The 13,517-nt window shown below is 42.7% G+C and overlaps 1 protein-coding gene and 1 long non-coding RNA gene across 2 annotated transcripts in view; one reads left to right on the plus strand and one right to left on the minus strand.

The window, feature by feature from the left end:
* Positions 1-13,517, plus strand: part of Dock8 (dedicator of cytokinesis 8) — a 192,763-nt gene that overhangs the window by 22,280 nt on the left and 156,966 nt on the right. The gene's annotated exons all lie outside the window — the stretch shown is intronic.
* Positions 8,186-12,900, minus strand: LOC143435556 (uncharacterized). The gene is made up of 3 exons (XR_013105945.1): positions 12,820-12,900; positions 12,093-12,166; positions 8,186-10,088 (listed from the first exon to the last, which is right to left on the minus strand). It is a non-coding gene; the product is annotated as an uncharacterized LOC143435556 (long non-coding RNA).

Consider the following 13,517-nt stretch of genomic DNA (forward strand, 5'->3'; position numbering starts at 1 on the left):
AGAATTGTCTTCTGACCTCCACACATGGCACACATGCACACGTGCATGCACACGAGTGCATGCACACGTGCACGCACATGAATGGGTGCACATACATACAAGAGCACACACATGGGCACTCGTGTATACACAGTGGGGGGTGGTGAATTCAAATTCAAGCACCTGGCAGTGGGTGTACATATGCATGGTTCATGTGTGGATGTCGAGGACACATTTAGGAAATCTGTCCGCTCCTCCCACAGTGTGGGTATTGCACAGGAGTTATCAAGCTTGAGAGCAGGTACCTTTACCAGCTTCACCATATGGCCAGCCCAGCTGCTTCTGTGTTATGCTCTTCTGTGTCGTTGTGGCTTTCAGGTTACTCTGGCATCATTCAGCAGGTGACTAGGATGGCGATGTAGTTCTTAAATTCCTCAACTCAACTTGGGCTGCTAGTCAGGACTGTTCCTAAGGTCTGTCGATACATGGCATGTATGTACTGGGGAGGAGGTGGGGGATGATGGACGGACAGGGGGCTATGGTACAAGCCTGGCAGCCAGCTCCATCAGCCACTCATCCTTGTGAAGAGAGAACATGGATCTCTGGCAGTCAGGTAGACATCTGTGTCACGGATTACAGTCACAGGAAGGAACAGAGTGTTTCATCATCATGCATAGGCCTCCCTCTGGCTTGCTGTTGGCTGATAGATAACAGTGGTGGTGTCTGCATCACGGGGATCTGAGTCAGGTCTACAAGGGAAGCAGCAATCAGAGAGCCTCGTGGAGACGGTACTGAAGGCGCTAGAAGATAACAGTGAGAATTCAAGATGGAGTTGTAAGTCAGGAGTGGATAACCTGGTTGGGGATGGGGGTTGGGGGGACAGTTCAAGTTTGACTACAGTCAAGAGTACCAGAAGCCCCAAATGTAACAACTGAAAATTGCACCAACTGCTAAGGAACCAGGTGCCTGGCTGTTTTGTTCCGTTTTGTTTTGTTTTGTTTTCCCTTAGAACATCTGGATTTAAAATGTTCCAGGAAACCTCACAACACTGAGATGTTTCTAAAGCAGCTTCTCTGAGATTGATTTTGGGTTCCTACTTGCCAGGAGAGGAAGCCTGGCAGCTCTTCCCGGGGAGGAAGAGGCGTTCTGAAAGTTCGCTCCTGAGTGACTTTTGCTCCAGCCTGTCTCTGGTCTGCAACAAGAGAGCTGAGCTGAGAAGTAGAGTCATTTTTCTCTCCATGACTGGGTCTCCGTGGGTTAGCTGACTCCTGCTTTATTTACAGTTGAGTCACATACTGCTCAGTGTTCCCAGTGAGTGATAGATGTCACAGTAATAGTAACAACCACAGAAAACAGTGTGGCCACCTGAGTCGGAGTCCAGGGTTACAACTGAGATGGAAATAGATGGAATGCTACAGAGCAGAGCTAGTAGGGAGATGTCGTGACTGGCCCTGAGGATAGCAACTGCACAGACAGGCCTACACTGAGACCTGCTTACTTGCCCCCTTCTCTTTAATAAAATGGAAAATATCTTGTTATTCCAAAAGATATGAGTTAGTTACACAACAGGGTGAAGGGAATAGAAACAAAACTTTTTAAAATAAAAATTATTTCCAGTTATTGGACCTAAAGTTCACCACTTTTCACAGCCTTGATATAACACACACACACACATACGTACACACACACACACATACGTACACACACAGATTTTTACAAACTTGGAAGCATGTTCACACAATATTTTCTAACTTGCTTTGTTACTTAAAGATGCAGCAGCAGCCGCTTTTCTTGTCATTCAGTGCTCTTGGCTTACATTTCTAAGGAATGTGAAACATTCTCCTGGGAGGGAGTGCAAACTTCCCCTAACTCTCTATAGAGCTGCATTGGTTTTCAATTAATCATCATTAGAAATGCACTGTGCTAGATACATGTATGCTATTGTCTTTGCTTTGTGTGTGTGTGTGTGTGTGTGTGTGTGTGTGTGTGTAGATAGATGTGTGGGTATAGGTGTACAAGCATGTATGTGCAATGCCTATGGAGGCCAGAGGATAGCCTTGAGTGACATTTCTAAGGTTCCTTCTCCACTCCTTTCTTCTTTTTTTGAGACTGGTCTCTCCTTGATGTGTAACATCAAATAAGCTAGGCTGGTTGGTCAGTGAGACCCAGATATCTGCCTGGCTTCAACTCCCCAGCACGGATTACAAAAGTGAACACTACCTCATACAGCTTTTTGATTTGTTTTGTTTGTTTACCTGGGTTTAGGCGGCCATACTAGTCTTCGTGCTTGCAAAGGCAAGCATTTTAGAAAGCAGCTATCTCCCTGTCCCCTTTACACTCGTCTTTAATGATTCCACAGGGTAAATGCTACATGCTATCTTGGGTTCAGATGTACGCACTGGTGTAGGTGGCTGTTCTGGCCTCCTTTGGAAGGTCTCATGTGGCATATATTTTTAACATGACGTTTAAAGATTTTTTTTTTGATAATTCTGGCCCCTCTAAACGTTGCCTCACTTATTGGGGTAAAAGCCAATTATATTGCCTCAGCCTCCTCCATGTTGGGATTACAAGTCCATGCCACCACACCTGCTGTGTTATGGTGGCTGTCATCCTGATGTTTTTCTATATTTCATTTCCAGTATATTGGCATCCTGAGTTCCACAAAGACCTCAAACTTACAAGCTTCTTGCCTTAGCATTCTAACAGATTCAAAAACAATTATTTTATAGGTATCTTTAGAAGAAATTAACCTCAAAAGTTTAAATGGAAACCATTATGATAATTGAATCAGTCAACCTAAAGGTGTCTTTGATTTAGACAAATACTATTAATTCTCTAAGCTTCCTGATGGCTACAGCCTTTTAAACAAATGCTATTCTGCCTAATCTTGGTTCTATTTGAGGGTGTCTTAGTTTGGGTTTTATTGCAGTGAAGAGACACCATGACCATGGCAACTCTTATAAAGAAAAATATTTAACTGGGGCTGGCTTCCAGTTACAGAGATTTAGTCCATTATCACCACGGGAGGACATAGTGGCGTGCAGCCCAAAATGGTGCTGAAGGAGCTGAGAACTCTACATCTTGATCCACAGCAGCAGAAGGAGACTGTGTGGGCATAACTTGAGCATATGTGACCTCATATATATGCCCACCTCTACAGTGACAAACTTCCTCTAACAAGGCCACACCTCCTCCAATAAGGCCACACACTTCCAAATAGTGCCACTCCCTATGGCCAGGCATTCAGACATATGCATCTATGGGGGCCATTCCTATTCAACCCACCACAGAGGGCATCATATGAATTACTATTCTAGCTATTCCCAAGAATCTACAAAGTAGACATTTGTAGGCAACTTATATATGCTTGAAGAGAATAAAGTTATACAGAATATAAGAGGAGACGAATAATCATCAGCCTAACCTGCTCTGAGCCTTGTAAGCTACAGTAATGACTGGGGTAGCAAGACACGCCCACTGGTGTAATAGTGGCATGGACGTCATGGGAGTAATCAACCATTTTATAATTGGATTTAAGTCCTGCACCACAAGATGAAAACCAAAGCCAGCTCCCCAAACCTGTGACTAGACAAGTCATAGGCTCTAAGGGGAAAGGACACCACTATGATGCTGTTAAATGGGTATGTTATTAAACTGATTCCTAATAACTTACCATTTCACCCACAGACTAATATGTTTCTCAGCCCTCGTTAGAAAAGCTTCTTATTGTAGCAGATGACGATTAGTACAGACCATGGTGCATAGAGTAATAGGCTTAGGAATACTCAGCCCTGAAGGTAACCTCTGGGTCATAACCCCCCCTTTTTCAGGGCTCAGGGAGTATGGCAGAAGAGGATGGGAAGAGCAAAAGCCAGAGACGATGGGTGACTACAAGGAAAGGATGTCTTTTGGATGGATACAGCAGGGCATCCACACATATGAACCCACAGCAGTTATGACAGCATACACAAGACCTGTTCAAGCTCAAACCTGAAAGACAAAATAAAACTAAGCATGGTGAGAGGCCATCAGCAGGACAGTCCACCCCAACTCAGGAACTATTGGCAGTTGATAGGTACTGGGAGGGAGAGGAAGGGTCAGTTTTCCTTAAGGATATAGCCCCAGGTGAGTCAACCACACTGCAGTGGAAGGCCACTAATCCAGGCATATATGGGCTGCATACATTGGACTTGATAGATTTGGGGGGGGGGCAGCACAAAGTTGGGTGGGCAGTGAAGAAGGGTGGGTCTAGGAGGAATTTAGAAGTTAAATATGATCAAAATATATTACATGAAATTCACAAAGAACTAGCTAAAACCACTTAGAAGAACCACTAATTAATTTTGCATAATTTCTTCTTTATAACCAAACCTGCACACTGGTTACATTTAAGCCTGATATCTTCATGGTATTCTTAGTTATCATATTCATTCATGAGAGACTGGCTCCTGAGCACTGATATGTGCCAGACGCTGTTAGAGTTTGATATGGAAAGCTTCTGCTCTCACAGAACTACTTGAGTGGTGACATGTACCCAGTAACAAATCCATACCCAAGGTAATGTCAGGTAATGTCCTTGTTCCTTATCTGTTAACTAGAGAGATAATGTTCTATGAGTTTATATGAGACTTGCACAAGTTATTTACATTGTAAGCTTTTAATGTGTGTTATTAAAGTTATGTAAATCATGTTCTCACATGAGGAAGAAATTAGCAAACTATTTTACATTCAAAGAAAGCTCTCTCTCTCTCTCTCTCTCTCTCTCTCTCTCTCTCTCTCTCTCTCTCTCTCTCTCTCTGCCTCAGCCTCATCTATGTTGTTGTTGAATGCCCAAATTTCAATAAAGGGTTTTTTTTTGTGTGTGTGTTGCTGCTGGTGTTTGTTTGTTTGTTTGTTTGTTAGGGAGAAAGGAAGAGAGACAGACAGACAGACAGACAGACAGACAGAGACAGAGAGACAGAGACAGACAGATAGACAGGCAGGCAGACAGACAGGCAGACAAGAGGATGAGTCTCAGAATGTAGTTCAGGTTGGCCTTGAACTCACAATTCTTTTCCTTAGCTCTGGAGTTATAGGTGAATCCCGCCAGACTCAACTATTAACTGTGACTTTTCAATTTTTTTCTGTTTTACTGAGAAGTGAAAAGGTCAGATGTGGAAAGGTCAATTATACTTTGTCTTCACTGATAGGGAAACCAAATCTAAAACTAAGGAACATTGAAAAAAAAAAAACAGGGGTATAATTCTTATCATCAAAAAGAAACAGATTGAGACATTGAGTAGCTTCGTTACTTTCTTTAAAACCCTACATTTATTGAGGGCTTCTTGTATCCTTGCATGTGCATTACAGTGTGCAATTCATTACAGCCTAAAATGTTATGGATGTTCTCATTCTCCTTTTGGGCAGAGACCCCATCCTACTCAAGACCCAAACACAGCACTGTGGTCAAACCCAGGTGTGACTAGGACAAAGTGAGTTTTTAACAACCCTATTTGCTATCACCAAGTATAGGAATCCAACAGACTTTTTGGCTGAAATGAGTTTTTGTCGAGACTGTCTCTTGTTTGACTGTGAAGTGCCTTTCCTGGGTTCTTCTATCTGAACACTCGGTCTTCAGATGACAGTGTTGTTTGTGAAGATTGTGGAGCCTTTGGGAGGTGGAGCCTTGCTACAGGAAGTGGGTCACTGGGGATGTCCATAAAGTTTTACAGCCAGGCCCCACTTCCCATTCATGCTCTGCTTCTAGCTCTGAGTGCGTACAGCCATACAGCCTCTGACTCCTCTGCCCTGCCTTCTATGCCCTGATGGATTGTATCCCCTGAGGCTGAACGCCACAATAGACCCTTCCTTCCTTAAGTGAGTAACTAATAGCCATGTATGTGCTGAACTTGTCTTTCCAAGTGACAGAAGACTTTCATTTTTACCTCAGATGGTCAGAGGACTAGCTGTGGGGAGAGGTGGACTCCATCCTCTCTGAATGGAGCCAGAGAATCTCACAGCTTCTGTCAGTCTTGGAGAGTTCTCTCCTCATAGGGGCTTGGAAAAAGATCTAAAGCCTTGGACCCAACAGACTTTTTGGCTGAAATGAGTTTTTTATCATGGTTCTCTTTTGTGCTTTGAATGGGAAATGTCCTTCTTACACTCTTGTACTTGAATGCCTTTTTCTCTAGTTGTTGGTGGTGTATGGCTGTGTGAAAAGCAAGTGTTGTCTTGGTTCTTCTATGATATTATCTGTGAATAGCAACAACAAAAATGTGTTTTCAAACTAACAGTCCCTAACCTTCGTCCTACCACATCATCAGACTAGAACAACTGCTTAAAAATACTACTGCTTAGCTTCCAGGGGCACAATCAGTTCAGGGAAATAATGCATGAAGCTAGAGTTTTTGAGATCAGAAAGAAAATGTTTGGGATAGTGGGAAGTCCCATGTCTGCATTTCTGAGTAACAAAAACATCTCCATTTACATCTGACCCTGCATGACCAGGGCACATGTCTGACCCTGAGGGTTGCTAACACTAGGACCCACCCTACAAACCCACTGAGCAAGAGTTACTGGATTGTTGTTGTTTGTTTGTTTGTTTGTTTGTTTGTTTTTATCTCAGAAGACATGATGTGAAAGACATGTCCTAGTTCTCAGAGTTCAGTTCTGGTCTCTCTGTGCCACCAATGCATTACAGTGTACAGAGTTTCAGATGCAAAGAGGATTATAGCAGCACCCTGACAGTTCATTATTTGTTGTTTGACACTGTTTCATCCCAAGAGTCCCTGGGCACCCTAAGGGTAGCACTTGTAGGTCAACCTCTGTGCTGTTTTCTCCTCTTCATCTGATTCCCATTCAAGGGCTCCCGATGAGTATAGGGTATGTAGCACTTATACATAATAGTGCCTGAATCTAGAGAGCTGATACCACATATGTTTCTCACCCTGACCCTTGGAAGCTTTGGGCTTACAAGATCCCATTCTCTCTGCAACTCCCATCCTCAAAGATAATCCATTGGTGCCTCCTACTCCAAACCTTAATTTGATCTTTAATGGTAGCTTTCAACGGTTTATACCACAGGTGATGGAAGAAAATATATTTTATCCAGTTCTCATTCTCTCTCTCCCACCCTTTCTCCCTCCATCACTCCCTCCCTCCTTCCACAAACACACATAGTTTGGAGAACAATATTTAACATATACTATATTCAGTGTACTTTGATTTAATGTCAAAGCTTGTATTTTTCTCTTATACACATAGAATACTCTCTTCTTTACCTTAGTACTTATCTCAAGTTTCGACATGTGACTGGCTACTTAACATCTGTCACTTGCTCCCAGTGAACTGTAAATTTCAGTAGGGTAGAATCTGTTCTACCAGGACAGACAGACCTCCAGAATACACAGGACATCTGGGTTTTCGGGTTACTGGTCTCTTTGCTCACACCAGGCAGGTTTATTGTTCTGGATCATCCTCCCCTCCTGAGGCTGTTTGCCGGTTTCCAGGGTCACGTCTGAGGCCTGGGTGGCCTCTGAACTGTTGCTCTGTTTATAGTGCTATGGGCTATCTTCAGTTAGCAACCTGTATTATGTAACCTTCTAGGATAGATCCTTTTTTAGTAGGTAGCTCATGAAGAATCCAGAATACAACTTTCTGTAATGAAGTCATAGTCTTGAACACTGATGAAGTTGAAAGATCTTTTTTTTTCAAGACCCAGGGAGGCTGACCCCTCCCCTGCTGTAGGCTGACATCATCTGCTGGGTGCTGTGATTGAGGAGGAAACTGATAGCTGAAGCATGTACTCTGTGCAGATTACTATTGTCTGACAAAGCTGCAGAAATAGAAGGAGCAGGAGGATATTTAGGGGATTGCTTCCATATGGTAAGGAGACATTTCTTCAGGATGAGTCCAGTTTCTGAGTGCTCATGCTTTCATATCTGGAGGTATGAGCACGTGACTGATAAACAATTTCTCCATTCCCAGATGAAACCCCCAAGAAGCATAAGAAAGTTTGACAAAAGGTTGTACCATGGAGGAAAACTGAGATTAACGTTGTCATTTCTTTCCCTTTAAGACAAACGTTGACATTAAAAGTCATTAATGACATTGAAAATTTACATGTAAATTGTAGATGTACAAAGTTGAATATTGAATAGTTGGGTTTTTTATGTGTTTTTTTATTTATGTAGCACATAAACATTGTGTGTGCATGTGCGTGTGTGTGTTATGTAGCACATAAACATTGTGTGTGCGTGTGCGTGTGTGCATGTATGAGTGACATCAGGTGTCTTCCTCAGTCACCTTCCACTGTATATTTTTCTTTTGAGACAGTGTCTTCCCCTGAAATTGGAAGTCTCTGACTGGGCTAACCTGGCTTATTTGGCCAATAAGCCCTAAGGATCCCCCTATCTGCCTCCCAGTGCTGGGATTACAGCCTTCCATTATAACACCCAGCTTTTCTTGTGGGTTCCAAGGATATCCTTTTCTGTGTGGCAAACAATTTACCAACTGTTCATCTCTTCAGCTTCTGGTTGGAATTGTTTCAAGAAGGCCTTGCTGTGTAGTATAGACCAGGGTGGTTCAAACTTGCAATCCTGCCTCAGTCTCCTAAACTCTGGCACCATAGACAGATGCCAGCGTTCATGGCCCAAAAAGGTTTTCAATATTTTCCATATTTCCAGTTAGTGATTATTAAAAATATTTTCACATGTAGGTAAAGTAAACTTTTATAAATTATTAAATGTTCACATCTGATAAATGCAGCCAAGTTCTTTTTATTCCCCATACTCTAAACGGGAATTTTCTATCTCATTTTAAATTCTCTTTAAACTCAGGAGAAACAGGAACTAAACTGTTATTTTATGTCTTTACTACTTCCACACTATACTCTTTTAACTCAAAGAACTTTTTTTTCCTACAACATGCCTTTGGCAGTTTTTGTTTTTCATTTAAAAAGTTTAAACTAGTGTTAAAAAGTATGTGTTTGAAAAGTGTGATCTTCTTTGGGGAAATTATTTCCAGTCTAAGTTCAGCTGACAGAGTTGCTGACTGTAAAATACGAGATTTCTAATTGCTTCACTCCCCGTTGTATACAGCACTAAGATTTCTTGAAGTTAAACAAGGAGAGTTGTTTAAGTAAGATGTAAAATCTGTGTTGAAGCTCCAATAGATGCAAGAAAAGAAACTGTATTAAGTACAGTACAGATAATTTGGAGTAGAGAACCTCATTTGAGGTGATGGACGGTTGGACTGTGGTGTCACCTGCTGCCACCTAAACTGTGTTTCCTCAGGGCTCCAGGAGGGTTCAGTGCTCTTGCTTTGTCTCTTTGTCTCTGCTTTCCTTGGCCTGTGCCTCCAACTTTGAACTTTCAGTCATGATGTGGCCTGACTCCTTACTGACTTTAGTTTAAGTTTATCTTCCTTCCTTTCTGTAGCTCCTTTGTTGTTTCTTCTAACCCAGCTCCACTCATCCATCCTTCAGCTTGGTTTGATCTGTGGCTGGTTAATGCATTGTGTTACTGGTCATAGATTTAATTGCATTTTTACTGAGGTCAAGCTGTTACAATAGCAGGGTTGCTGCCTGAGGAAGTAGAGCCAATTCTTCAAGGCAGAGGCTTCTGAGAACATGCTCAACTTGTGGGTGGGCATTTTGGTCTGATAGTACTGCTGAATCCTGGGTAGCCGTGCAAGGTGAGGGCAAACATGGATGCGTACTGTGGGACAAGGATTGCTACTGCAGGAGTGAGTTGGTCACACGAAGCCACTCTGTCCCACACTGAAGCAAGAAACATTTCTCAGTTCTGTCTTTGTACCAGTTATCTTTGTATTGATGTTGCTGCATTAAACACTCCCACTGCCTGGGACTTCATAGGATGCTGGGAAGCTTCCCAGAATCTTGGATCACTGCTAAAGGACTGGCAAACATCCAGGTCCAGAGATAGCCCAGTGACATGAAGTTGGGGGTGGGGAGGGGGTGAGTGCTGCCTGCAGCAGAGCATTCACCCCACCCTCAGCTTGTTACACTGAGTTCCGATGCCTGACAGTGAACCCTCTGAAGCAGTGAAGAAGTCACCATGCAAAGCTCAGCCCTCCTCAGACCACAGAAGACGATTACTCCCCAGAGGTAACTGAAAAGAGAAAACTCTTGTCTTATATACATGTCTTATATACTGCCAGCACCACTCTGATGAAGATTGAATATGTGATATTAAGTCTTTCTTCTCTGTTAGACTTAGTTTGAGTGCATCACATCTGCCAGCCTACATTTAGCCCTTCAAGGATATATGTTTGCCTTTAATTGTGGCATCAAGACAGTCAACATAAAACCACCGTGAAGCAGTAGCAAGCCCAAGGGCCAGTCCTTCATTTTAGAATATAGACCGTGTTAAGGAGAATCTGTGTCCTGAGACCATATGAACGCCTGTCTGTCTTCCACAAATAAATATCTTTTCTTTTGCCATTATGTCCTGGCACAAACATTTACCATGCCTGCAGGAATGTTTGGGGCTCAAGACACGAGGGCACAGGAGGCCTGTGTTGTTTAATATTAAACCAACAGGAAATGACCCAGGCTCATGAGCCTACTGTTTTCACTAGGGCAAATGAGGAGAAGAAATTAATTGCTTGATAGAAATTCCTTTCTGTGTTCTGTAGAGAAAATGTTTCCATTGGACCTCAATGACCAAAAGGAGTAGTTTGGGGCTAAATAGCTTTGACATTGTGCCCTGAAGGAATGAGACAATTAAAGAAACTGACTTCCTCTGAGGAAAAAATATTTATAATAATTTATTTGCACGACATGTTTCTAGACTCATTGGCCTGGATCCCTGAAATTGCCCGTGTGTGTGTGTGTGTGTGTGTGTGTGTGTGTGTGTGTGTGTGTGTGCGCGCGCGCAGGATTTCTCATTAGCTTGGGCTCCCTGATTCTACTAGGTTGATCTTCCTGCCACTGCCTCCCTGGCTCTGGGAATATAGGCACATGCTAGTAAACTGGCTTTTTACACGGATGCTAGGAATCCGAATTAAGGTCCTCATGTTTGCATGGCAAGCACTTTACCCATGTTACCCAGTCCCCTTCGTTTTCTCTTCTGTCTTTTTTTTTTTCTTTAGTGCTTTCTCATGCTTCAGGAACAAGAGTTACCAGGAACCCCATCCCCTCATCCCCAAATTTATGCAAGTACTGCTATTTGAAGAAAAAACAAAACATCTGAAGGACTTAAAGGGGGAGGAAAGTCAACTTAAGAAACAGGGTCACTCAAGAGGCAGAGTTAATAGTTGCAGTATCCTCCCAAGGACGTTTCACAAGGGTTGGAAGCCAACAGCATTTGATGTAACACAAAGTCAAGTCAGAACAAAACCGGACTGTCCAGCAAAAGGTCACCAGTGGTTTTATCTATAACAGCTACTGCAGAAGATTGAAGTGGGGGTGAGGAGGGCAGAGGGGAGTGGAGACAGGCAGGTAGAGGCTGCTTGTCAGGGGAAGTGGGTAATGCTGATTTTGAGGCAGGCTGCCAGTGAAGGAAAGGCATCCCTTTCTTATCAGAGTGGGGGTGATAGTTGTAGGATGCAGAGAGGAGGCTGGGGGAAGAGTGTCTCAAGATAATGTGAGACATGGGTAAGGAGCAATCCAGAGTCGGGCTTGAATGAAATGTCTGCCCTAGGTACCTCCTCTTCCTGCCTTTGCCCACATTCCAGGAAAAGTATTCGCTGTAATAACAGATTATTTTGGACCTCAGAGGGTTCACTGAACTTCATGATGTTTGGCATTTATCCATAGTTGAAACAAGAAGCGACCAAGTTGTACACACAGAGAACATCAGAGCTGCTGAGAAATGAGCCTCCTGTAATTTTTTTTTTGAAGCCTGTGCCCACTGCTGACATGGTGTTTGCATTACCCATGGAGCATATTCCACAGTTACTTACCCATGAAGGATTAATGATACTGAAGCTGGGTTTAATGGCTTAGCAGCAGGCTAAACCTGTTCTTTTCAAGGGTTGGGAAAACCTTCGCATGCCTAGCTCTCTGTCACTGATCTCCCAGGGAAGGAAAATACCAGAAGTCCAGCTCCCGCGACAGGCCTCCCTGAAGTGTTACTGGAATGACCCTCTCCAGTAGGGGTGTCTTCTGCTACCTGCAAAGTCTTGTGCAAGTTTCTTAACCTTTCTTGGCCTCTGTTTCTTCATTTTGCAGAGATGAATCTTTACCCTGTTTAGTGGGTGCAAAGGTTAAATAAGCCCTAGTTAGACAGCAAGTACTCTAGATTCTTTTAAAAGACACTGTTTAACATTTTTTATCTTTTGAAATTAAGAAAATATAATTACATCATTTCCCTCTCCAAACCCTCCATGTACATACCTGTTCTTTCTCAGATTCATGCCTTTTTCTTTAATTACTGTTATATATTACATATAAATATGTATTATGTTTTCATATATTTCCAAAATACATGACTACAGTCTTCTCATCCTGTATGTTATACACACACACACACACACACACACACACACACTATAATTTCAGGGCTGACCACTTGGTATTAGATAATCAGTTGGGGGTCAGGCTTCCCTTGGGAAGACTATTCCACTCCCAGTATTCCTTAGTTGTCCGTAGTTCCTTGTCTGTAACTAGCATTCTTAATTACTGTAATAATAGTAAGGATGTTTGAAGACTCTTCCAATTTATAAACATGATAAATAATCTCATTACTCAGATTATGAGATTCTAAAGTAAACATGGAAAGAAGAAGGGCACTTAGCTAGCTAAGGTCTGCAGCCCCTGGGGCCATTCTTACAACTTGACAGTTGGGGAACGCTCCTGTTCTTCTCTCCTCCATTGCTGGCCCCACTGTGGTCACTTACCACAGGACTCTTCTCACTGACAGGTCCTCCGGCTTTACGGCCTCTGCCTGCTGAGGCTTCTCTGTGTCGCCAGCCTTTCCCCTTGGTCATGTGCTTAGCTGTGCCAACTCCTTTGCCCTAGATGACATATCTGGTAACTGACAAACAGGGTTTGAACAGCAGGTGTTGCTCCTTTCAAATGTAAGTGGTTTGTAAAGTAGTGAGAATGTCGACGATTATTTCTTGCTAGATTTGTTTATTTTACAAAATGCCTTTGTAAAACATCCTTACATAAATTCACAGAAGCTTTGTGACTAATCTGTGTTGGTAGCCAGTGTGCATATAAAGTCCTGTTACTTCCTAATCTAGAGGAAAGTGAAGAGATGGGCAAAGCCAGTTCTAGGGTGTTCTAAAGCACAAAAAGTTTTATTCTGTCCTTGAGATACGGGGTTGATTGAGAATATATTTTTCCCCTTAGACTAGCTTTGAAACTTGATACCACCCTTGTTATTCTGCATTCCTTCTGGTAGAGAACTATACCTCAACTTTGTGTTTACTATTTGGGAACTGCATGGGAGAGCAGTTTAATAATGAAGTGGAGACTAATAGCCATAACGTAATAGTGAGAACCAGGCAGAGTTGCAGGCTCTTGGTGGGTATACTGTTAACTAACAAAGAATACAGATCTCACAGAGATGCAATTCCATTTCATAATTTAT

The sequence above is a fragment of the Arvicanthis niloticus genome, chromosome 1 (genome assembly GCF_011762505.2).
Source record: "Arvicanthis niloticus isolate mArvNil1 chromosome 1, mArvNil1.pat.X, whole genome shotgun sequence".
NCBI lineage: Eukaryota > Metazoa > Chordata > Mammalia > Rodentia > Muridae > Arvicanthis > Arvicanthis niloticus.